The sequence below is a fragment of the Lontra canadensis genome, unplaced genomic scaffold (assembly GCF_010015895.1).
Source record: "Lontra canadensis isolate GAN:19392208 unplaced genomic scaffold, GSC_riverotter_1.0 scaffold1, whole genome shotgun sequence".
NCBI lineage: Eukaryota > Metazoa > Chordata > Mammalia > Carnivora > Mustelidae > Lontra > Lontra canadensis.
Genome location: NW_022630995.1, coordinates 33,164,497 through 33,187,769, shown reverse-complemented (window position 1 = coordinate 33,187,769; position 23,273 = coordinate 33,164,497). Strand labels below are relative to the sequence as shown.

The window sequence follows — 23,273 nt, the reverse complement described above, 5'->3', positions numbered from 1 at the left end:
AGTTACTTCTAATCTCTCAACAAATAGTTATTGAGCTCCTGATCCATGCCAGGTACTAAACTAAACATGGGCTGTTCAGTGCTGAAACAAACACAGTCCCAAATGCTGTGGTCTACACTCTGGTGGGCACTAGGGATTCATTGGCTCAGGGAACACGGCTGCTATGTTCCTTTTTCTCTGTTAAGATGATATGTTGACCTAAAACAATGATGCTTTCAAGCTTAGCAGCCAACACCGAGTGAGGGGTAAGGAAATAGGGAGAGTTGTATGCTTATGGAGTGATGTGCAAAGCCCATTTCTATGGTGCGAGGTGGGTAGGAATGGGTATTGGACTGACCCATGAAACTGGAGGGGAATCCAAAGCAGTGATGCGTATAATTGATCTCTGGAACATAAAGGAACACAGATAAATAGTGAAAGAATGACAGAACCAAAGCAGTTGTTATAATGATACGAAGTAAGAGCCATTAGGCCCCGAGAGTCTCCAAGCTCAGCTTTGAAGGTATAGATTAGAGAAGGCTGAATTCCTTCTCCCTTTCCAGCTCCAGCCTCTCCAAGGCAGGTAGGCTTCTGCTTGGTCCTTTCAGAGCCTGGAGCCTTGCATCTCTTGGAAGTACAAGGATGTGTGGGAGCTACTTATCTCCATCTGGTTTGGCCAGTACGTAGGACATTCTGATATTTCAGTTTGGAGAATCCTTTTTTTGACTTTGGAGAACTTCCGCAGTGATTCGTACCAGCCCTATTAAGCCATTCACTCACTTTTGCAGATCTGGTTTTGAGTGATGATTTTATCCTGAGACGTCTTACAGCCCAGACCTGGGAAAGTCACTTTGTGTGATCTATGGAATGGAATCATGAACATTTTTCATTCTCCTTTTATCCTGGTGACTGGATTAATTCCTGGGGTCTCTGTTTTCTGTAAACAGTCATTTCTTCCCCAGCAGCCATCTCTCCAGAAACAGAGCTTATGAAGTGAGTGGGACATGGCTGTATTCAGTTCTTGCTGTGTGATCCCCATGTAAGCGTTGGCAGTGAGCTCCCTGGTATTTTTGTGGGTGGTGCTGGAGAATGAGTCTGATAAACAGCCCCCCTGGCTATTGTTGGCCAGATCCCTGCAAATACCATAAAGGATATAACTTGGATATTCACTGAGGATTCCCTGCCCTTTGTAGAGCTGACCCCAACACTGACATCAGAAAACCTGACCTGAGCCATGTTGTAAGATGAGCAGCAGCTGGGAGCTGGCCTGTATTTGCTGGCTTATTCTTGGCTGCTCTGTGCTGGAGTGGGGTTCAGACTGCCTCAAGTTCCCTTTCCTCTTATTGCACAACCAAGGGATTTTCACCCTAGTCCTGAGTTTGCTGGAGTCTCTTCTGATAGACTCTCATTTCATCTTCCTCCTTTCTGTTTAAATTTTCACTCTCAGAATAACGAACCAATCTTAAGAGAGCCTAACTTATTAATTTTATGCAGACTCTGCTACTGCTGCATTTTGCTTTTAGGAATATGGAGAAGCCTAGGAAATTCATATCTATATCTATATCCATATATGTATCCGCATATATATGATCTATAGATAAAGGGTGTGTGTGTGCGTGCAGATGGTTTGTTTTCTGAGAAAGTACTAATGGTAGGAGGTGTTCGCTCTCAAACTAGTTGAACAAGGTAATTGAGGACTAAAAATTTAAATAAATGAAATTAGCAATAAGAACCTGTGGGGAAAAAAGAAATACGTAGGAGAAAAACTGATTCAAGTAGACTTATAAAACAGAAACGGGTTGGGGAGATGGAAGGAGAAAACTGATTGGCTAGCAGCTGTGCCCTCCTTCTCTTTCCTGAATTTTTTTTTTTTTTTTGCCCTTCAATAGCCCATGCTACCTATTTTCAGAGGTGACCTATTTTCCCCATTTCTCTCTTGTTCCGTTATTGTAAAATAAGTATTTGTAAGATTTCTTGCCACATGGTTATTTCAGCTGTATCCAAAAGTCCATCCATCGCTTGCATTTTATACCATGAGCAAACCTGAGCTAGGCATTTTCCTACATCAGAGGGACAGTCCTACATCAGTGCAGGGATTAACAGTAAGAGAGGAAGAATTTACTGTAGTGCGCTTAGATGAATGAACTCCAATACAGTGACAAGAAGAACTAAAAAATGATAAAAATCTTAATGGGATCTCACATTACTGCTAAAGAATTAATCCGTTTTGATGTTAGCAAAACTGACTACCAAATATAATGGTCAAGAGATCAGTCGGCTTTTAAGAAATAATTAATGGGGGGCACCTGGGTGGCTCAGTGGGCTAAAGCCTCTGCCTTTGGTTCAGGTCATGATCCCGGGAGTCCTGGGATCAAGTCCCACATCGGCCTCTCTGCTCGGTAGGGAGCCTGCTTGCTCCTCTCTCTCTCTCTGCCTGCCTCTCTGTCTACTTGTGATCGCTGTCTGTCAAAATAAATAAATAAAATCTTAAAAAAAAAAGAAATAATTCATGGTCCTATCTTTGGTATCAACATGTTTTTTGGTGAGTGACATGTTGATTTGATGAGAGTGAAAATTTGTGATTTGTGAGGGAGAAAGTAACCTGTGGGACTGAGTCTAAGAGAGGCACGTGTTAATACTTTTTTTTTTTTTTTTTTTTTAAGGACCCTGATATGGGGCTCAATCCAAAGACCCATGAGATCATGACCTGAGCCAAAACCAAGAATCAGATGCTTAACTGACTGATTCACCCAGTCACCCCCATACTATTGTTCGTTGTTTTTTTTTGTTTTTTTGTTTTTTTTTTTTTTTTTTGGCACGTGTTAATTCTACTGGTGAATCCCCTACTTCGTTACCAGTGAGGAGTATTTGTTCCTAAGACAACTGATGTCCTTCAAGCACAGAAGGTCTAACTTGGCTAGAGGTATTTAGTTTTTGCTATATGTGTACCTATTATATATTTTTATGTATTTTAATAGAAATATTTTAACCTATGTTTAAATATTTAAATATAAAAACATAAAACACATGAAACAGGTTTAGTATGGTATTAGGGACATCTTTGAGCTACTGCATGGAAAGTGTTTTGTCCCTAAGAGAACTTGAATTTTAAACAGTTGGATTTTTCATGAGATTTCCTCAAAACAACAATAAGAACCGCCCCCCCCCCACACACACCAGGTTTAATATATGACAATTAACCTTTGGGTCCATTCTGTACCAAATTGAAGCTTTCTTCTTTTTCTTTGAGCACAGAGATCAAGGCTAGCATGTTCTCCAGTAGACTGAAATGTATCCTGTGATCATCCTGTCTGCATTACAAGCATGATTAGTTGGACGGCAGATGAAGGAATGTTGTCACCATCTCAATTTTTCCATCCATGTCTGAGTTCCCCCTGCAGGCTTCAGAACCCCAGAGGAGAGCTACACTCCAGGGTCCTGATGTCTTGGCCAGGTTTCTGATGAAAAAACAAAGGCATTTCTGTGTCATACTTTTATAGAGAGCATATGGTGTATATTTATTTTGTGATAGGTTTTTATCACTTGGTAGAAAGATGTTACTGTATTTGAAGTGAATGATCACTCTCCCCATCATTTCACAGATTCTGGTTGTTTTTTCACATGGGTGATGGATTTAGGGGGCACATCGACAAGACTGCCATGGAAATATTTCCTCTTCTAGACGTGGACTTCTGTCTTTTTATCTGAAATTTAACCTTTTTGCCCATGGTCAGGGGCTCCTGCAGCAAATAACACGGTGAATTCTCAGTCTCGTGTCTCTGACTCCCCACCCCGTCCCTCCAGCCTCCTCAACTCCAACCCATGATTATGCTGGTTGCTTTCTGTGTTATACTTTGACTTGTAATGGACCAGCTGAAAGATAAACTGCTATTAAACAAATCTCTGACCCTTTTGAAAACAAATAGAGCTGTTGAAAGAGTTTAAGAACATAGTGACTCCTTGAAAGATGGTCAACATTCTTGAACCCTTTGACTAAAAATGAATTTTTTTCTGTGTGTGTGTGTGTGTGTGTGTAGACTGAAATTTATAAAAAGGAACCTCGGTAGCAAGATATTTGAAGCCTTTTGTGTTCTTAACCTTGCAGTGTTTTTCTTGGCAAGAGTTGAAGAAAACGTAGCTGTCATCTATTTTCTGCCCCCGTTGAGGAGAGCAGCTAGAGTGGGAGACTCTGGGGTGGCAGGGAAAGGCCTGCAGAGGAGATAGAGGCCCAGGTGCCACGGGGAACCCAATGCTTACCTACTTATTCCATTGCCTTTACGCTGCTCCCCAAGGCGGAATCTTTCTTTTCTTTTTGCCTTTCTCATGTGTCTGCCCTACTGTGGGGTTGGAGCACTGGAGTCTGCCTTGGACTACACACATCCCATGTTGCCACTGGGTTCATCTCTGGACCCTAGACCAGCCTACTGCCATGAGGATGGTTACCCTTCCTCAGGAGCCTCTTTTATCGGTGCTGAGGCAACTGATTGGGACTGTGCAAGCTTTGCTACCACAGACTCAGCTCTCTGTGGGATTGCCCCCATTGCCTGAGTTCCCTCTTGGGTCTTTGATCTAAGCTCTGGGTGCCAGGTAACCAAGACATAGTCGTTTGACTTGGTCTCTCTTCCCTCTTCTGTCTTGTTTCCATGCTGAAAACAACTGCTCCAAACTGCCACATGCCTATAGGGACTTCAGTGTCATAACACAGGAGGATACTTTTCTCCTTTCTGTAACCTCAGAGTCACTGCCAGTATAAGGGGGAAACAGATTTTGTTCATCATCCTGAGTTGTAGTGTGATGTGAGTTGGAATGCAAAGAGAAGTGGAGAGATATTTTTAGCCGAATAAAATATTTTGATGCCTGTCACCTGAAATTTTTCCCAGATTTGATATTTGTACCTTCTTAGCAACTTCACAAAAGGGTATTGTATTTGAATCGGAAGAGAAAAATATTTTTATTTCCTGCCCTTGACGTTTAGTGGAATTGATAAAAAGCATCAAGGTTCTTTGAGTTCTGGATCTCTCCCACACACACAAAAACATTATGTAAGAAAGAACTTGAGTGGTTTTTTCCTGTTTGTCAGTATGAGGGGGGAGTTATTGTGGAAAGTGGTGGACAAATCATCAGCAGGATTGGAAAACAAAGAGCTTTGCTAAGAAAATCATACCAAGGGTGACTGGACAGCTACCATGTCATCTGGCTCTCAGTGTAACACTGACCTTGACTGATGGCTTTGACTTTCCCTCTGCAGGTTAATTTAAAGGCTCTTTCACTCACATATATTCCTGAAAAGAAACTGGTGCAACTAGAGCTGTAAGGTGTTGGAGCTACACTGTGTTTTATCGAATGGTTATTTAATCAATAAATGAGTGAGTGATAGTATCTTTTGGTTGAGCAGAAAATATTCATTAAAAAAAGTCATGGGTTTGACTCTTTGAAAAGTTAAGTAAACACAGAGTTTTGTACTGAAGCAGTTTGATGACAGAATGATGCTTTCATCAAGAATATCTATTTCAGGGCACCTGGGTGGCTCAGTGTGTTAAAGCCTCTGCCTTTGGCTCAGGTCATGATTCCAGGGTCCTGGGATCAAGCCCCAAATCAGGCTCTCTGCTCAGCAGGGGTTCTGCTTTCCCCTCTCCCTGCCTCACTCTGTTTACTTGTGATCTCTGTCTGTCAAATAAATAAATAAAATCTTTAAAAAAAAAAAAAAGAATATCTACTTCATTTCATACTTACGTGGCATTTTAATTCGGGGGACCATGGTTTAGAGGGCCCAAACATTCTGTTGGTTAAGTTTGCCACTGTGAAGTATTAACAGTGGACTGAATACTTCACAAAGGATAAATTCTTCCTGCTTGGCCTACCCATTTACTCATTCACCAAGATTTTCCAGACGTTGCCAATAGATTTGTAAGCAGATGTCTGGTGACCTGTTGTTGTCAATGTATAGAAGACTGCCTTCTACATAAAGTAGATAGAAACCCTTCCTTTTCTCTACTTTTACTTAAAAAAGAAAATCCCAGGAGACATCGTCTGTGCTATTCTGTTATACTTGTTTGTCCATAGAATGAAATCCTTGTGTTGATTGTTTTTACTTCTCACCTTTCTCCAATGTTCACTCCCTCTTAACACCTCTCGTTTGATTTCTTTACTCCTAGATCTTTCGGGCACTTTTACCACACTCTTTCCATTCCTGACTGAATGGTCCACCATCAAAACATCCCAGACAATGAGCAGATTGTTTCCCCTATGGTAGATCATTGTACTAAAATGGTGGTGAGCTTTAGTGCAGTTGCAACCAAAGTTGCTCTCCTGGGTCAACTCCATTATTCCTCTACTCAACTCCATGTTCTGTTAGCCACAGAAATGCCAAGAGGTTCATCCCACCCCCTTACCCCACCCCAAAATAATTCCTTAAGGTCTTCACTATATTTATACCTCCCTATCAATGGAGGGTCTTTCATACTGAGAGAGACAAACCTTTGCAAGTGGACTTTTGCTTTGTACTTTCTCCTTCCCATCATCATTATTATTTATTTTATTGAGGTATAATTGACATGTAATATTGTAGTAGCTTCAGGTATACAACATAATGATGTATTATTTGTATATATTTTGAAAGATCACTGCAATAAGTCTCGTTACCATCTGTCACCACACACAGTGACAGAACTTTTTTTTTTCCATGTGATGGGAACTTTTAAGATCTATACTCATAGCAAGTTTCATATATGCCACAAAGTATTATTAATGATCGTCACCATGCTGTCCATTGCATCTCCAGGACTTACTTATAACTAGAAGTTTGTACCTTTTGATTCCTTTCACCCATTTGCCCACTCCCCACCCCCTGTCTCTGACAACCATCAACCCTGTTATTCTTTTTTTTTTTTAAGACTTATTTATTTATTTTAGAGAGTGGGTGTTTGGGGGGGGGCAGAGGGAGATGGAGAGGGAGTCTTAAGCAGACTCCATGCTGAGCACAAAGCCTGATGTGGGGCTGATCTCATGACCCTGAGATCATGACCTGAGCCAAAACCAAGACTGGAACACCTAAACAGCTGTGCCACCCAGGTGCCCCCAGTCCTATTATTCATAAACATGTTAACTACAGAGGCCCAGATTTAGCTTCTGGGTTAGCCACTTCCTGGTTTGGTGACCTTGGGCCAGTCATTTAACTTTATTTTAATCCTCAGCCTTCTCAACTGCAAAATGAGGAACAACCGTAGTACCAACATCGTATGACTATTGTAACGGTTAAACAAGCTAATGCTGGTAAACCTAGCAAGTTTACCTGGTGCATAATACATGCCTAAAAAAGATAGTGATGATATTGGTGCTGATACAGGTGGCAGTCACTCAATCTTTCCTGAAACCTCTATTTTCTCATCTGTAAAATAGCATAGTAATCGTACCTAACTCACTGATTAGTGAGAAATAAGGATCTACAGATATGGGTCAACTTAGTGTGTTGTCTGGCATCTTGTATGCTCTCAGGGCATGGTGGTGGAGACTCTTGGAATGATGTAGATTCATGATCCTTCTGTTTTCACTCTATGCTTAGTTTTGTTTCAGGACCTCATGGATACCTTTACGGCTCAAAGTGTAAGCCTTAAACAAGTCACTTTGAGCCAGGCACTGGCTCTTTCTGTTTCTGCTACTCATTGTGAAATGACAGTGTTGAATGAAACGCCCTGAACAGTCTCTTCCTCTAAAGTATTTTGACAACGAACTCTCCATCAGTCAACTCAGTTTTGAAAATACCTCTTACTGAGAAACTCATCCAAAAGAACTTCTCTGGCCTCTACCACCAAAGACTTTAATACAATAGTCTTCTTCATCATCTCTTAGTAAATTTCTCTTATTTAAAAAATCAGGCTTTTTTTTTTTTTATATCAGTTGGCCCTATACAGAAGTATAGCCAATTGGTCTATAATTTTCCAAAGCCATGCTTAGTTCTCATAGTTACACTTTTAATGTATAAACTCTTGGCCAGTTTTATCACAAATTAAATCCTGATGCCTTTGAGCTATATCCATTTTGAGGAACAGTATTTAATTTTGTCTCTTTGCCAATGGCTGCTCTCACTTTGTTCTACCCCCCAAATCCCTGTTCAGTTTTTTCCCTTTGGAGAACAAACTTAAAAAACTGGTTTCCATTACAATCTCATCACCCTTGAGGTAGGAAGACGAAGTATGAAGTATGGTTTCAGGCCAAGAACATTGAACTGGAATCCCAAAGATCAGGATTGCAGTCCAGGCTCTGGCCCCAGAGCTATGAGGCTATGGATAATACAGTTACTGTTGCTTTGGTCCTTAGTTTTCCCATCTGTCAAATGAAAGGACAGAATGATCCCTAAGATTTATCTGCCTATGAAGACTAATTGTCCCCATCCCTTCCCATTATATCTCGTAATATTTTGTTTTGTTGTGGCTTGTTTTTATTGTAATCAAAGTGTAATTGACACACAATATTAGTTTCAGGTGTACAACATAGTGATTCATTATTTGTATATATTAAAAATGATCCCCACAATATCACCATAGTAAGTGTAGTTAACATCTGCACCATACTTACAGAATTTTTTTTCTTGTGATGACAACTTTTAAGATCTACTCTCTTGGCAACTTTTTTTTAGAGAGGGGGAGGGGAGGAGGAGCAGAGGGAGAGGGAGAGAGAGGATCTTAAGTAGGCTCCATGCCTAGCATGGAGCCCGATGTGGGGCTTAGTCTCAGGACCCTGAGATCATGATGTGAGAAGAAATCAAGAGTCAGATGCTTAACCGACTGAGCCACCATCCAGGTGCCCCTTTCAAATATGCAACTTTCAAGTATGTGATAGTACCCTCATTTTACAGATGAAGAAACTAAGCACACTGAGGTAAAACATTTGGCCATAGTAACCCAGCTAGTGTGTGACAGAGCCAGGGTTCAAACCCAAGCCTGGCTCTTGCTCAGCACATCCCATGGCCTCAGTGGGTTTCTTACTACTCTCATAGGTACCTTTGGGGTTAGTGAAAAGCTAAGTGATGGAATATATTGTTTTTTGTATTTTATTTTTTTAAGCATGTGTGATGGAGGCTTTTATTTATTTATTTTTAAAGATTTTTTTTTTTTAATTTATTGGAGGGAGACAGAGCAAGAGCATGAACTGGAGTGGGGTTCAGAGGGAAAAGGAGAAGCAGGCTCTCCACTGAGCAGGTAGCCCAATGTGGGGCTTGAGCCCAGGACCCCAGGATCGTAATCTGAGTGGAAGGCAGATGCTTAACAGACTGAGCCACCCACATGCCTCTGATAGAGGCTTTTAAGATTTTTTAAGCACTTGGGGCACCTGGGTGGCTCAGTGGGTTAAAGTCTCTGCCTTCGGCTCAGGTCATGATCTTAGGGTCCTGGGATTGAGCCCCGCCTCAGGCTCTCTGCTCAGCAGGGAGCCTGCTTCCCTTCCTCTCTCTCTCTGCCTGCCTCTCTGACTACTTGTGGTCTCTCTCTGTCGAATAAGTAAATAAAAATCTTTAAAAAAAAAGATTTTTTAAGCACTTAACAGGCCAGATTGACTCAAGGAGCCAGGTGTAAATCACTTTGTAATCAACATATTATTTATTTGAAAATAGGTTCTTTTTTTTTTTTAGTAAGATATTACAGTTTAATCTAATTCCTGTCTGATTTGTCTTAGATTCCAAACAATGCTATTTGAATTAATAAAACTTCATCATTTTTCAAGAGACGACAGGCTCACCCCAACATCCTTAATGTAGTTCTGATTACTTATGTACTCAGTTATTCAGTCTGCCATTTAAAAATCTATTTCCTGTTTACAGGAAGGTGTGACCCAGAACTTCATACAGAATCCAGTTGGTTAATTTTTGTTGTATGTGAAACATGCAATAGCTGCTTAATTAATGTTTATTGGTTGAATCAATATGGAAAAATAATTTCATAGACTTACTTCATTTTACTGTCCAAGGCATTAAAAGAATGACATATAGTAAATTTCTAAATGACATGGAGTAAATGACTCAGGCCATCCCATCCCACCGTCTCTGAGTGCATCAAGTTGGAATCAATCACACATCACTTGGCCTGAAATTTTAACTGAGAGTTGACAGGAAGTGGGCAGGAATTGTTACTTTGCTTTTTATTGTTTGTATAAATATTAAGTGTCATGGCAACAAAAAACTAACAGCCAGATAAAGAACAGAAACATATGGAGAAATGGAAGGCACTCTTGAAAAAGGATTTTTGAAAGAAATGCTTCATTTGGCTTATCTTGATATGAGTGTATTGCTAACATGGTTTATTCTGTTTCTGGGGAAAAATACAGATATCACTGAGGGAAAAAAAAATAAAAGCTTTGAGCATGAAAAATATCAGTATAGCCAAAAGATAAATATTTTATTTAATTTCTACAATTGAGGCACAAATTTGACTCTAGAGTTTTCTGGCAGCCACAAAAAAAAGGAAAGCATGATTAATTTTGAAGGTTTTCACTTCCCTGAGACATGGTCATATTAATCGATTTTGAGGGATAAGGCTATTCTTAATATCTGGCTTTCAAAGAAATTCCTTTTATAAGTCTTTCTACAGGGGACTAACTCTCATTCTAAAAACTCAGAATGTTACCTTTCTACCTCCATGGTAGGAGATTGACACCATTCATGAGAAGTAAATTTTAAAAATCATTGTCAGGTTAGTTGTACTGTTAGATAAAAATGGGGGGAAATAGGTGTCTTTCATCCCTCTAGCACTGTCTACAGCCTTCATGAGCTTAGCTGAACTTTCATAAGCATGGATATTTATAACAGCCTTACCTTATATTGTCAAGCTCATTAGACACCGTGCAATGTCATACTTGACCCTTAACATTTTCTAAGGGTGTTGCTTGGGACGAAGTAACACTAGTAAGATCTGCTTTTCCTTATGCAGCTATATCATAAAATTTAAAGTTACTCTTATCAAATCAAAATGGTCATGGGGGTGCCAGAGTGGCTCAGTTGGTTAAGCCACTGCTTTTGGCTCAGGTCATGATCCCAGAGTCTCAGGATGGAGTCCCGCATTGGGCTCCCAGCATCATGGGGAGTCTGCTTCTCTCTCTCTCTCTCATGTTCTCTCTCACTTTCTCTTTCTCAAATAAATAAAATCTTAAAAAAAAAATAAAAATGGTCACTGCAGAGGATCTTCCAGGGGCAAGCTGCTTTGCTAGCATTGTAGTAGTAGGAGGATACATATATGAGATGTAATTAGAGTCCTTATGTAGAGAAGGGGGTCAGGGAACTATGGCCCACAGACTGGAACCAGCCCACTGCCTTTTTTTCATGGCTTGCAAGCTAAGAATGGCTTTTATGTCCTTAAATGGCTTAAAAAAATTAAAGAAGAGTATTTTATAACACGTGAAAAATTAATTTTAGTGTGTATAAATAAAGTTATATGTGAATATAGCTGTGCTCGTTCATTTATATACTATCTATGGCTACATAGGACCACAAAGCCTAAAATATGTGCCGTTAAGAAAAATTTGCTAACTCCTGTTAGAGTGGGGAGAGTACTTTCTGTGCATTCATGAGCTGTGTAAAGAGTCTATAAAAAGAAAAGCTATTTTCTGTAAGGGGCAGGGGCCTCTCTAAGCCTGAGGGGCCTCTATTCATGTGACTTGTCCCTTATATCCTCACATCCCGATCTTTAACACATGACATCTGCTAAGCCTGCATCAGGATCCATCTAAGAGGAAGAATGTTGCAGAAGGCTGGAATCATGAGCTCATTGTATTCATAAATACCATCACCTTTCTCTTGAAGCCTTTCCTTACCAGCTCATGTTCTCCTGGAATCAGTGCCTTTTCCTTGTTGCTTGCTTCTTCTTGTCCTAGGCTACTTCTCAGCAATCTGTAAAAATTGTAACCATGAACATTTTAGAGTTTTGTGCCACCAAATATTCAATATGTTCTACTTCTACCTCCCCTAGACACTCAGCCTGTTATTTATTACTCCTGTCCCTTTTCTCAGGAACTTGGAAACTAGCTTTTATAAATATTTTTATAAATATTTTATAAATATTTTTCTAAATATTTTCTAAATATTTGGTTAGGTCTATGTGGCTTGTAGACCCAGTAGAACAATTTGCCCTCTTAGATTCAGGGACTGGGGGGCCAGCCTTGCCATCTCCCATTCATGTTTGGTTTAATAAATATCTGTTGAATCCCTACTATGTGCTAGATCCTGTGATATTGTCTGAATGTATTAAGGATGAGGAAAAACCAGATGAGATTCCTGAGCTAAGTGACCTGAGTCACAGTCTCTAATATGAAGCCAGGGCAGTCCAGGTCCAGCAGCCTCAGCCTGGCAAACCTGTGATGGAGTGATCAGCTTCTCTGGTTTCTAAGTTCAAATTCAGTAAAGCCTACTTATTTGATGGATGGTTCTGATCCTTATAAAGCTCCAATTTTCTAAGATCCAAGGTCATCATCTTCTGAGCCACTAGGGATAAATTAATTATTCGCTCTCCTCTTCTAAAGAAAGAACTGCTTTCTTCCTCTTATATATGATACCACTATTTCTCTCTGTATCAGTCATCTATTTTGCAGTTTAAGCTGTATAACAACCAATCACATGACCTCATAAATGTAAATCAAGTGCTTATATGCTCACATACCTGAGATGGTCAGCCTAGAGTCTGCTGGGTGGGTCGGGCCCTCTTCTGTGTCAGAGGGGTGACCTGGCTGTCAGCCAAGGAGGTAGTGCTGAACCAGTGCTGTCCACTTGTCTGTCTTGCTGTGGTTGGCTGTCGTTGTCATGTTCTCATGCTACCCAGTTCCCTCCACTCTTACCTCTGAGACTTCGTTCCTGGACTACTCACCATTATGTCAGAATTTTCCTAAAATGTGCACCCAGACCTGGATAGCTCTCTTTTAGGTATGGTTTGACCAGCTAAAAATGCAAAGGAACCATTTTTTTTTTCTTATTCTCTGGACACATTGCTCTGTTAATTGTTAATTTGGGCTCAGATGGCCTTAGCTTGCTAATTTAGCAGATGAATTGCACAGTTGGCCCTCATCGCATGTCAGGCTTGAGAAAAACAAAACCTCTCAGATCTTTTTCCATATATACTGCTGCCAAGTTTCATTCATCCTGTTGACCAAAATCTTTATCTGGTCCTTGAACTGTGTCCGTTGGGTTTCGTAAAGGGTCTTTGGAATATGTACTGAAGTGGCTGAGTTTGTTCATTCATTCAGTACATATTTGTCCTGTGCCTATTAGGTGCTAGGCACTATGCAAGAACAAGATACTGACCTCATCCTTGCTCTTAGGAAATTTGTGCTCTGACTGCAGCAGGGTAGGGTGTATGGTAAAGATTTAGCAGTCAAGATTAAAAGGCATTTATCAACTTTATAGTTTTTTTTTTTTTTTTTTTTTTTTTTTGCTATGGGAGCCTCTCCATTCTATTTGAGAACTCCTGTAGTCGGTTAAAATTCCAGTCACTGCCTTTTGATTGATAATTTGGTGAGATATTGACACATCAGCTTGAACAAGGCGTGAATAAGTTAGCGGATGTGGAAGCTGTTCACAAATTTCAAAAAGCAGGTTTCTGTTGAACGTTATGAACTTGATCGACATCATACTCATGGTGATGTTGATTTAGCAAGAGTCTCCTACTGTTCTCATGGAAAGTTCAAACATCTTTCCCTTGGTGGGAATAATGTGTGAAGGATTTTAGGCAAGGGAGCATGTTGTGAATACTTAAGCCTGTCTCAGGAAAGCTTTCTGTCACTCACGCTACTTGGTATGCCGGTGTTGGGGCCAGTTAAATGCCTTCCATTGGTTCTGGTCACCCAGTTAACAACGCTGTTGGTCTTGCATTGACGCTGGAGCTGATTGATATATGAGCACCATGAGGAAGAATCACCTCCCTTTGACTGGCCCAATATTCAGATACAAAACAAACCTAGGCAGAGTTCTTTAATTCATTCAACAAATATCAAGAATTCCTTAAGTGCTGGCAATGCATCAGTAGGCAAAACAGACAAAACTCCTGCCCTGTAAGGCTTATATTCTAATGGGACAACAGATAATAATAAAACCCAATAAATAAGAAAATTATAGAGTATGTTAGGTAACCATAAATGTTGGGAGGAGGGTGCCTGGGTGGCTCAGTCGGTTAAGCATCTGCCTTCAGCTCAGGTCATGATCCCAGGGTCCTGAGATCAAGCCCCACATGGGGCTCCCTCCTCAGTGGGGAGCCTGCTTCTCCCTCTGCCTGCTGCTCTCCCTTCTTGTGCTCCCTCTCTGTTAAATAAATAAAATCTTTAAAAAAAATGTTGGGAGGAACAGCTGTAGGTTGTCCTGTTGGAGTGGTTGCAGGATCAGTGTAGGCCTCCTTAAGAAGATAATATTTTGATCAGGCATCTGAAAAGAGTAAGAAGTGAGGCAGGCAGCTACAAGGAAAATAGAATAGCATGTAGAGATGACAACCAGAATCTAAACCCCTGGTTCTACTTTTTTGTAATTAACTCTGTCAGCCAGCCAATAATACCACTTTTTGACTACCTCTATCTGACCAGACACTGGTCACTTAACATACAGTGTTTGGAATCTGCCTAGAAGGTAGGTTATATTATCCATCCCCATTTACAGTTGAAGAAACTGAGACTCAGATAGATTTAAAAGTCTCCTATTGGAAGCATCAGTGGAGATGGGATTTGAAGCCATCTGACTTTGAACTTGAACTCCTGAAGCCTGAGTGTTTTCCCTTTTGCCATGTGGTTTTCCTCCTGTGCATACTGTTGGTGGGACAGACTGGGGAATTACCCTTTGAATCAAGCAACTTGGAGAGCGCCCTTGGAACTGAGAGATCAGGTTTCTAAGAGACAAAATTACATCACTCACACATTCTGCAAAATCTGCCTAAGGAGCCGCTTTTTCTGGGAAACCTCCCCAAATAAGTCAAAGTATTTGACTTGATCATTCAGCTGGCTTAGACCTCTTTGTATAACCTATCTACATAAAGATAGCCATCCTATATGAAATTCGGTTGATTTTTACTATCATTAATGACTACTGTTAGCATATCTCTCTTATTAGTGATTGTTTGACAATCTTGACACGTAATAAACACAAAACTTCCTTGTGCTCTAATGTTGCAAACTGTGATCATCATGTGGGCTCTCCTGGAGTGGTTCTCATTTTTTGTGTGGCGACTACATGAGGACGGGAGAGTTGCTACCTTCATAAGACTAGGCATGGAATAGTCATCTTGCCCAACGATGTCATAAAAGTAAAGATAAATGTAAAATCATGTTCCAAACCCTATAAAAAGGGTTATATATGCGAGTCCCATGTACTATTTAGTGTACTTATAGGATATTAAAAAAATACAGTTCCACTCTCTCATACATTTAGAATTTACAAGATCTAGGAGAGATGATTTGGAAAACCCAGGTCCCTTTAAAAAGATATTCAAGTTTAAACGAATGCTTTTTCTTTCAATAAGTGGCCCTAAGTTAAGTAAAGGTATTAAATATATATATTTTAAAATTTATAGGTGCTGTCTATGTGAATATGGATATATGTAAGAGTCTGTGTGTGTGTGTGTGTGTGTAAATAAAATGGCAGTCAGAATTCCTAATAAAGGTGTGACCTGCGGCAGAACAGATAAAGATTTTATTTGTTTATTTGACAGAGATCACAAGCAGGCAGAGAGAGCGGGGGAAGCAGGCTCCCTGCTGAGCAGAGAGCCTGGCGCAGGGCTCGATCCCAGCACCCTAGGATCATGACCTGAGCCGAAGGCAGAGGGTTTAACCCGCTGAGCCACATAGGCACCCCCAAGATTTTTTTTTGCAGGGGGTAGGAGAGGTGTGGAGGGAAAGCCAGCACAGATTTAGTCACCAAAGTGCTGAAGCACCACTGGTAATTCAGAGTGATGAGGAGAACCTGATTTAGCGGAATTCTCTCCAGATACTTCTGTTCATCCATTGGATGAAGGTAGAGTGACCAGCTGAAACCCCCAAGGAAGGTTCTAAGCTGTACTCTAGTACGTCAGTCAATGTGGAGGTTTTTGGGGGGCTTCAAGTGTGAGCTTAAGCACTGAATAGGGAGACCAGAGTGCTGAACCTGGCACCAAGACGTACTCTTTTTTCTAACCCTCCCCAGGCTGACCTTTTCGTTCCTTGAAAATTGATGGTCAGCAGACAGGTTTTGAGGGCTGCAGATTCTTAGCCTGATTGTGGAACCCACACACACCAGCCTGGTGGTTTGAATTCCTCAGAGACTCCTCATGGTGCCTGGTTGTCAAATTTATTTAAGTGTAGCTGCTACATTCACATCTGACCAAATAAAAGCCACCCATTAATAGTCCGTGTTTTTAGGGCACTCTTTGACACTTTGGTGACAACTCTTAGAGTATTTCACTCCTCTCTGAAAGTCATAAAAAAACAAGACAACAAGATAACCAACTTCAAAAAACGAAAGAACTTCAAAACTTGTCTGTCAGAGTCATAAAGGGAGAAATGAGACCGCATCATCCTGCCTTAGATCTTGTGGGAAATCCCTATGAGGAGGGAGGGGAGGATTTGGAGAAGTTAAGAGTTGAGCCATCGTCTAAGTAAATGGCTTGAAATGACGTAGGCAGTGATTTCTGGTTATGCTCCTTCCCAGTTCAAATTCTTTCATCGGTTCCGTTCCCCAGCGGGATGCAATCCATATTTTTTCCCAGTCTTTTCCCAGCCTCATTTCCTGCTCCCTCATTCCTACTTCCCCAACCAGGCAGTGCTGTTACCCATCATGCCCCTTCCCTCTTCAGAGAAGAAGCAAACCGGAAGCCATCTTTGGAGACCCAGCACACACCACCTCTCTGAAGCTTTCTGGGGGAATTCTGAGTGGTTTCCTACACTCCTATACAGTTGATGCTGTGTTGTACTTAGGGAAGATGAATTTGTGTTCCTCCTTAAGACAGTAAATTCTGTGGAATTTAGGGACCATTTACCATCAAGCCCTTCAGTGTGTGGCATAATTCTTGCTTGTGGGTGATTGAATTAATGCCATAAATGACGTAAAGAGGAAGCTTCCTGTATATAATCTCAATGCAGGCACTGCTTCTTTCTTTGTTAAAATTCTTGAATTTTGAATTTCCATGTTCATTTCAACAAACATGTCTGTACCTTATAAAAATATGATAAATGTTTGATTTACTAATACAGAAATTTAGGTTTGTCAAACACACATAGATTTTTGGGTTGGTTTGTTTACTTTGTATTATTCAAAAAGTCCTCATCTGTGTAGCTAAAGAAAAGCAAATCTTTTGTCCAGTTTGGGAGGTTCATTTTACAGGGCATAGGTAGGGTTATGACAGTATATGCTGAGAGGCAATGTCTTTAAATTTTGTCTTTTAAATCTAGTCCTCTAAGAATAGTCGATTTTTGAATAAAATACTCTTACTATTGTTGCCACTAAAACATGATAAAAATAAATCAAAAGTCCAGCTTCAGGTCATCTTCTGGAAACACCCTCCACTTCCTTCCTATCTCAGGTGTTCTTTAGAGCCTGTCTTGTCCTCCTTCTCCCAATCCTGATCTTGGTCTTGGTCCTGCTTTCTTCTAGAATCTTCCTGAAGCAGGCTCCACTATCACAGCTCATTTCTTTCACATTTTCCCTCTCTTATCTCACCACCAGCTCTTTCCCTTCAGTCTTCAAATTTGTGCAGTCCCTTCTTACCCTTAACTCCCCCTGTCCTGAAGCAGGCTGCTTCCTCCAATTTCCATCTTTCCACCTTCTTCAGGGACAAACTTATTGCAAAAACATTCTACATTCACATCACCCATTTTGTCAGCATTTTCTCACATTTTAACCCTTTACTGACTTCCACCATTGGATTAAACCTACTCTCTGAGTCACCAGAGTTCACCAGCTACCTTCCATGTGATCGATCCCTTTGATTGATCCCTACTTGAAATGACCTTTCCTCTTAATGTTGCAACACTACAGCTTCTAGCTTCCCCCTTGTTTCCCTACAATGGGGGGAATCTCCTTAGACCTGTCCTTGGTCCTTTTTGCATCTCTCTGTACCTCGTTCCCCTTGCCAATTCTGCTTACTCCCTGCATCTCAGCCCCAGGTCCATAGGTCAAGGACTCCCCAGTGTATATGGGCAGTCCGCCGTCTCTCCAGGACCTTGATTCCTTATTTCTCATGTTCCTGACAATTCCTCAGTTTCATTCTGTTGAAAATATAGTTGATCTCACAAACCTGTTCCTACATCACCTACCTTATTTCCCTTAACAACCTATTTCTTGTAATGGTAACACCATCTTTTTGGCTACTGCTTGGAGGCATTCTCAGTACTCACCCCTACGTCCAGTCATCCCATAGTCCTGTAAATCCTACGCCAACCCCCTCTCACACATTCCTCTCCTCCTTTCTCTTGCCACCGGGCCTTTGTCAAAGCTCCTGTCACATGCTGGGAATTATGCTCTTCTCCTGCCCCTTCAGTACAGCATTGAAACACTCTGAAGACATTGTGGGTCTGACTGTAATTTACTTTATATAATTACAAGGGCACAGTGGAAGGCTACATCCTGTTAATGAGAAAAGCCCAGGCATACATACACTAACAGGCATACACACACTAACAAAAACATTGGTGATCCTCTCCCTCAAACCTGGTTTCTTCTTTCTAAGCTTCATCCTCCTAGACTCTCCTCTCCACGGTCTCTCCTGGCTTTGCGCATAAAACTATTCCAACTCTTTTCCACTCCAGGGTATTTCAGGTCCGTGAGCAAACCCAAGGGGTGAATTGGATCTGTAGAGGTGGCCCGCCTCTTCCTGACCCTGTATTGCTTAATCCAGCCAACCTAATTACGAAAGGAAGAGAAGCAATACTGCCCTAACACATATTTAAGTCCTTTGTAAATAATTCTCCCTTCCCATCTCTCTCCCTCTGGTGTAGAAATGCCATGCTTAAATTTAGTTTCACTTCCTTGGCTGTTTATTTCTTTTTTCCAGGCACCACGTGGATTTTTCTGTAGGTGTTAGAAAATCCAAATTCCAATTAACTTTGCCGCTGATTGCTTTATAAATCTTAGTGAGTCAGGGCTTGTTCGTAAATGGTGATGAAAATTTTAAAGTTCTTTGAGCATGGCAATGCATGAGCGGAATACAGATAAACTAATTAGAATGTATAGTCACCGCACTTGTGTGTTTGGATTTGAGAAGGCGGCTGTAAATAAATACAGAGCTTTCGAGTCTTGTTTATGGTTTTCAAGGGGAATCGGTGTGCTTTATCCTGTATGGCAAACTAGTCTATAAAATTCTCTAAATCTCTCTTAATCTTAAATTCATATTCTTGGGCATTAAAATATGGAACAAGCATCAAAAAAAAATAGAAATGGATATTCTTCAAGAATATTCTACTGGCACTGAATAAATGAACTACCAGGAATTTGCTAAACAAGAGACTCAAGGCAAAGCAGGATAAGAAAAGTACCCAATGATTCTATTCTTTCTGCCTCCTAATTATACAGTGAAGAAATAGAAGGATGTCACAAGAACACGCACTTCAATAAACATTTGCTTGAAAATGATATTTAAGAATCCTCAGAAATCTCCCCAAAGGCCTCTAAAAGTCCGTATGCCTGGGGAGAATTCTGACGATAAAACATTTTGTGCACGTCTCACCCTCTTTTAGAGGGAGTGTCATTATTGTTTGTGGGCTTGGGGTTTCTTTTTGTTTTTGCTTCTGTGGGGAGCCTCTGAGCTGCATTGAAAAGTATCCAGAACAGCCTCATCCAGGTGCCACTCACACCAGCGCTGGGTCTGGCTTGCCAAAGGGTCAGAATTCAGTCTCCGCTTTGCATGGTGGGTAATAGGCCACTTCCTCACTTTTTAGCCAGAACTTTCCACTATATATATATGTATATATATGTGTGTGTGTGTGTGTATATATATATATATAAATTAATATTTATACATATAAATATTATAAATATATAAATATAAATATTATTTGTATGTATTATTTGTATGTATAAATATTAAAATATATATATTTATTTATTATTATTTTAATCTTACCACAGGTTGAGTGATGGGGGGTGTGGGGAGCTGTTCTCCTTTTGTGCATTGAGGGCAAGTCAGGCTTTCTGAGTTGTTATTTTTAGCTTTCCTTTGTCCCCAGTAGCATTCAAAGAAGTCAGAATGTCAATTAGCGAAGTTTCTATCCAAAAGTGAAAGGAAAAGGGGAAATGTCAGTAGGTATGGTAGTAGGAGAGGAGTTTTGGTGACATGTTTAAATTAAAAGGACGTATTTTTTTTACCTGTTGTGAGAATTAGCATAGGACCAGTCATCCTGTCCTGAAAGAAATTAATTTAGACTTTAAATAAATTGTGCAATCAGATAGCAAATTCTGTAGCTACATTTCAGATTATTACCTCTAGTATTGGACTGTAACATATTCCCTTGTGGCTGTTGTTATTGGTGTAGAGACATTTAAAATGGGTAAGTTTGGCTCTTTGTGGGGCTATGGATTGGACAGAATTACCTTCACATTAGAGATATATTTGAATATCCATACCAGGGAGAAAATAATGTTCTCTCTGGGCCATTGTGGGGGTAGGTTTCTAGCTTTCCCTCTCACCAGGACTGGTAGACATTTGATAGAAAAATCTTCAGAATGCTGTGGGCAGCAATATTCCACCGGCAGAGTATTATAAAAGGGCATAATCCCCTAGTTATAGCATTCTTAACTAGATTAAATTGAACAGCAGCATTTCTCATAATGGCTCTTTTCCCCTCTCCAGATGGAACACCACAAAGGATTGTCTTGTCAGCTTCAAACAGTGTGTTTAAGTGGGGAAGTTTTCTCTTCTGTCTTTAGTAGTTGAAGGTTTATAGCATGAACTAGGGACTGTAGACCTGAGTTTGAATCTCAATGCCATTCCCTGCGACAAGGTACAAGTCACATGCCTCGTGACACTCAGTGTCTTTGGCTTGTGAAACTTAGTGATGATCCATTCAAGGGACTGTTGTATGGGTAAAAGATGGTATACAGAAAGTGCCCAGCACTGTGTGGGCACACAGTAAGTGCTCGGTCTCCTGATGTCCATACACTCTATGTGTCATTCCCTTCTGGAATGATCTGGAACATGGATAATCAAGGCCCCGTGAAGAGTTTGTGAGGTGAACGTGATAATCACTACATTGTGGAAACACAGTGTTCCACAAAGAGCTCGTCAAGTAAAGGGAGGATCTCCCAAATTCAAGTAATTGGCCCCGATGTTTACAGATGGATTTTAATAATTTTCCTGTACAAAAGGGCAGAATTAAGTTACTTATAGGCACAGATACTAAAAAGAGGCAAATTTCTTGTCTTCATTGTCCTGAATCAGTAGAGTTTACTGAAAAATTCTGGGGAAATTTTTGGAAACCCAATTTGGCGAATGGTTTGAAAATCATCTTTGCTTTGAAGAATACCCCCTCCCTCTCTCCTGTCCTGCAAAAATGCACCAACATGGCCTTGTGAATGTCTTGCACAGTGGTGTTCCAGCTTCCCTCCCTAGAAACCACCCACCTCCAAGTCAGGTTTAATACTTAACAGCTTTCCTCAAACTAGCCAGGTATCATTAGATTTTTATTACATAAGTCCTGAGAGATCTATTTTAGAGATGAGAACAGAAGAATGATGTTTTGACTACTTCCTCATTCTTGTACGAGCAATCACAGACTTTTCCATCAGGGGCCTCCGTTGATTCCCTGGAGGTCGGGAGTGCTGGAGTCCTTAGAAATCTGTCCTAGAGCAGGAGGACCTTTCAGACGCTTGGTTACACTCTGTTTGACACACAACAAATGGTGGGGCATGGTGGCTAAGTGACTTACCCCAGGCCTTCAGACTAGCAAATAATATAACAATAGTTAACATGATACTGGATGCCCATTATAGGCTGAAAGCTCTCTTTAAGTATTTTATATGTTATTTCAGTTACTTCTCTTAAGAAGCTTATGAGGTATCGATAATATTATTATTATCCCCTTTATACATGGGGAATGGAGCACAGAAAGGTTGGTAGACCTGGGATTAGAATTCAGGTGGCTGACTCTAGAGGCTTCTCTTACCTGTTTGCTCTGCCAGCAGAACTAGGAATAGAACTCAGATGGAGGCTATTTCCAACTTTCTGTACATAAGCCCTAATGCTCAAGGTCATGATGGTGAAAAAGAAAGGCTTGCTTTTCTGCAATTCAGGAACATTTATTCAGAAAATATTTATTGAACACATAATATGGCTAAGGACCTGTGCTAGGTTCTATGGGTTGGGGTGAGGGGAGGAATACAAAGGGAGAGAGGATCCCAGCTTGGTCATCAAAGAAGGTATGTATGTTCTACTCCTGAAACTTCACAGTGACTTCAGTAGTGTTAGCATGACTGATACCACTTTTCCCTAGAAGCCCTGTTGAGTCTTTAGGAAATCGGAATTGGTTGAAGGACAGTTAGTTCCTATTAAAACAAATAAGAGACTAATATATGAATAAAGAATGTCTCCAAATTAGACCTGGGCTAAGTGGTGGAAATGACCTGACAGTGCTGTGTGGACAGTGCCTAAAGACTTGAGCAAGTCTGAAATGATCTTGTTTTTGAGTTGTCACCATCCTGTCCCAAGCAAGGATCAGCCATCTGAGCCAAGAGTGGTTTCATTGCTCTCCATCATGGGTTGACATCTTTGGAAAGAAGATTAGAAGTAACTAACTCCTCGGAGGGATTTTAGCTACTTCTATACTTTTTTTTCCTCTCCAACTTGGTTTTCGTCTGGGATCTACTCTAATTGAGCCAAACAGAGTCCTGTAGTTTTCAGAGTTTCCCATCTCAGAGTAAAAACTATCATGGAGCTTTCACACCTTTCACTAAAAAGAATCCCACTATGTTTGCCAAAGTTCATGTATCTGTTACCATTGGTACACTGGGAGTGGTACGTAGTTGAATCTCCAAGTCCCAGGTAAGTAATGTTGAGAAAGGGAGAAGCAGATGTTTTGGTTCTCATTCCCAGGACAGGGTTAGAATGTGTGTGGTGGGAACTTAGGAATCAGAGTGTCTCCCTGGCTTGTCTGTGCTGTCCTGACTCTTGATCAGAGAAGGGGGGTCTCATTCCCACTCGTGCCCCCACCCTCTCACCACATCCGAGAGGATAATGATAACAACTATGAGCAAATAACATTTGGGGATATGCATTGTGTACCAGGTGTGACACTAAGTTCTTGGGAGTTACAAGTTCTTGGGGATTTCTTACTCCCCATTGCTTATCATATAGACATTCTTATTCCTTTTTGGC

General features: G+C 40.7%; 1 protein-coding gene across 9 annotated transcripts in view; it reads left to right on the top strand.

The window, feature by feature from the left end:
• LIMCH1 (LIM and calponin homology domains 1) overlaps positions 1-23,273 on the top strand; it is a 324,446-nt gene that overhangs the window by 168,559 nt on the left and 132,614 nt on the right. The window lies entirely within an intron of this gene.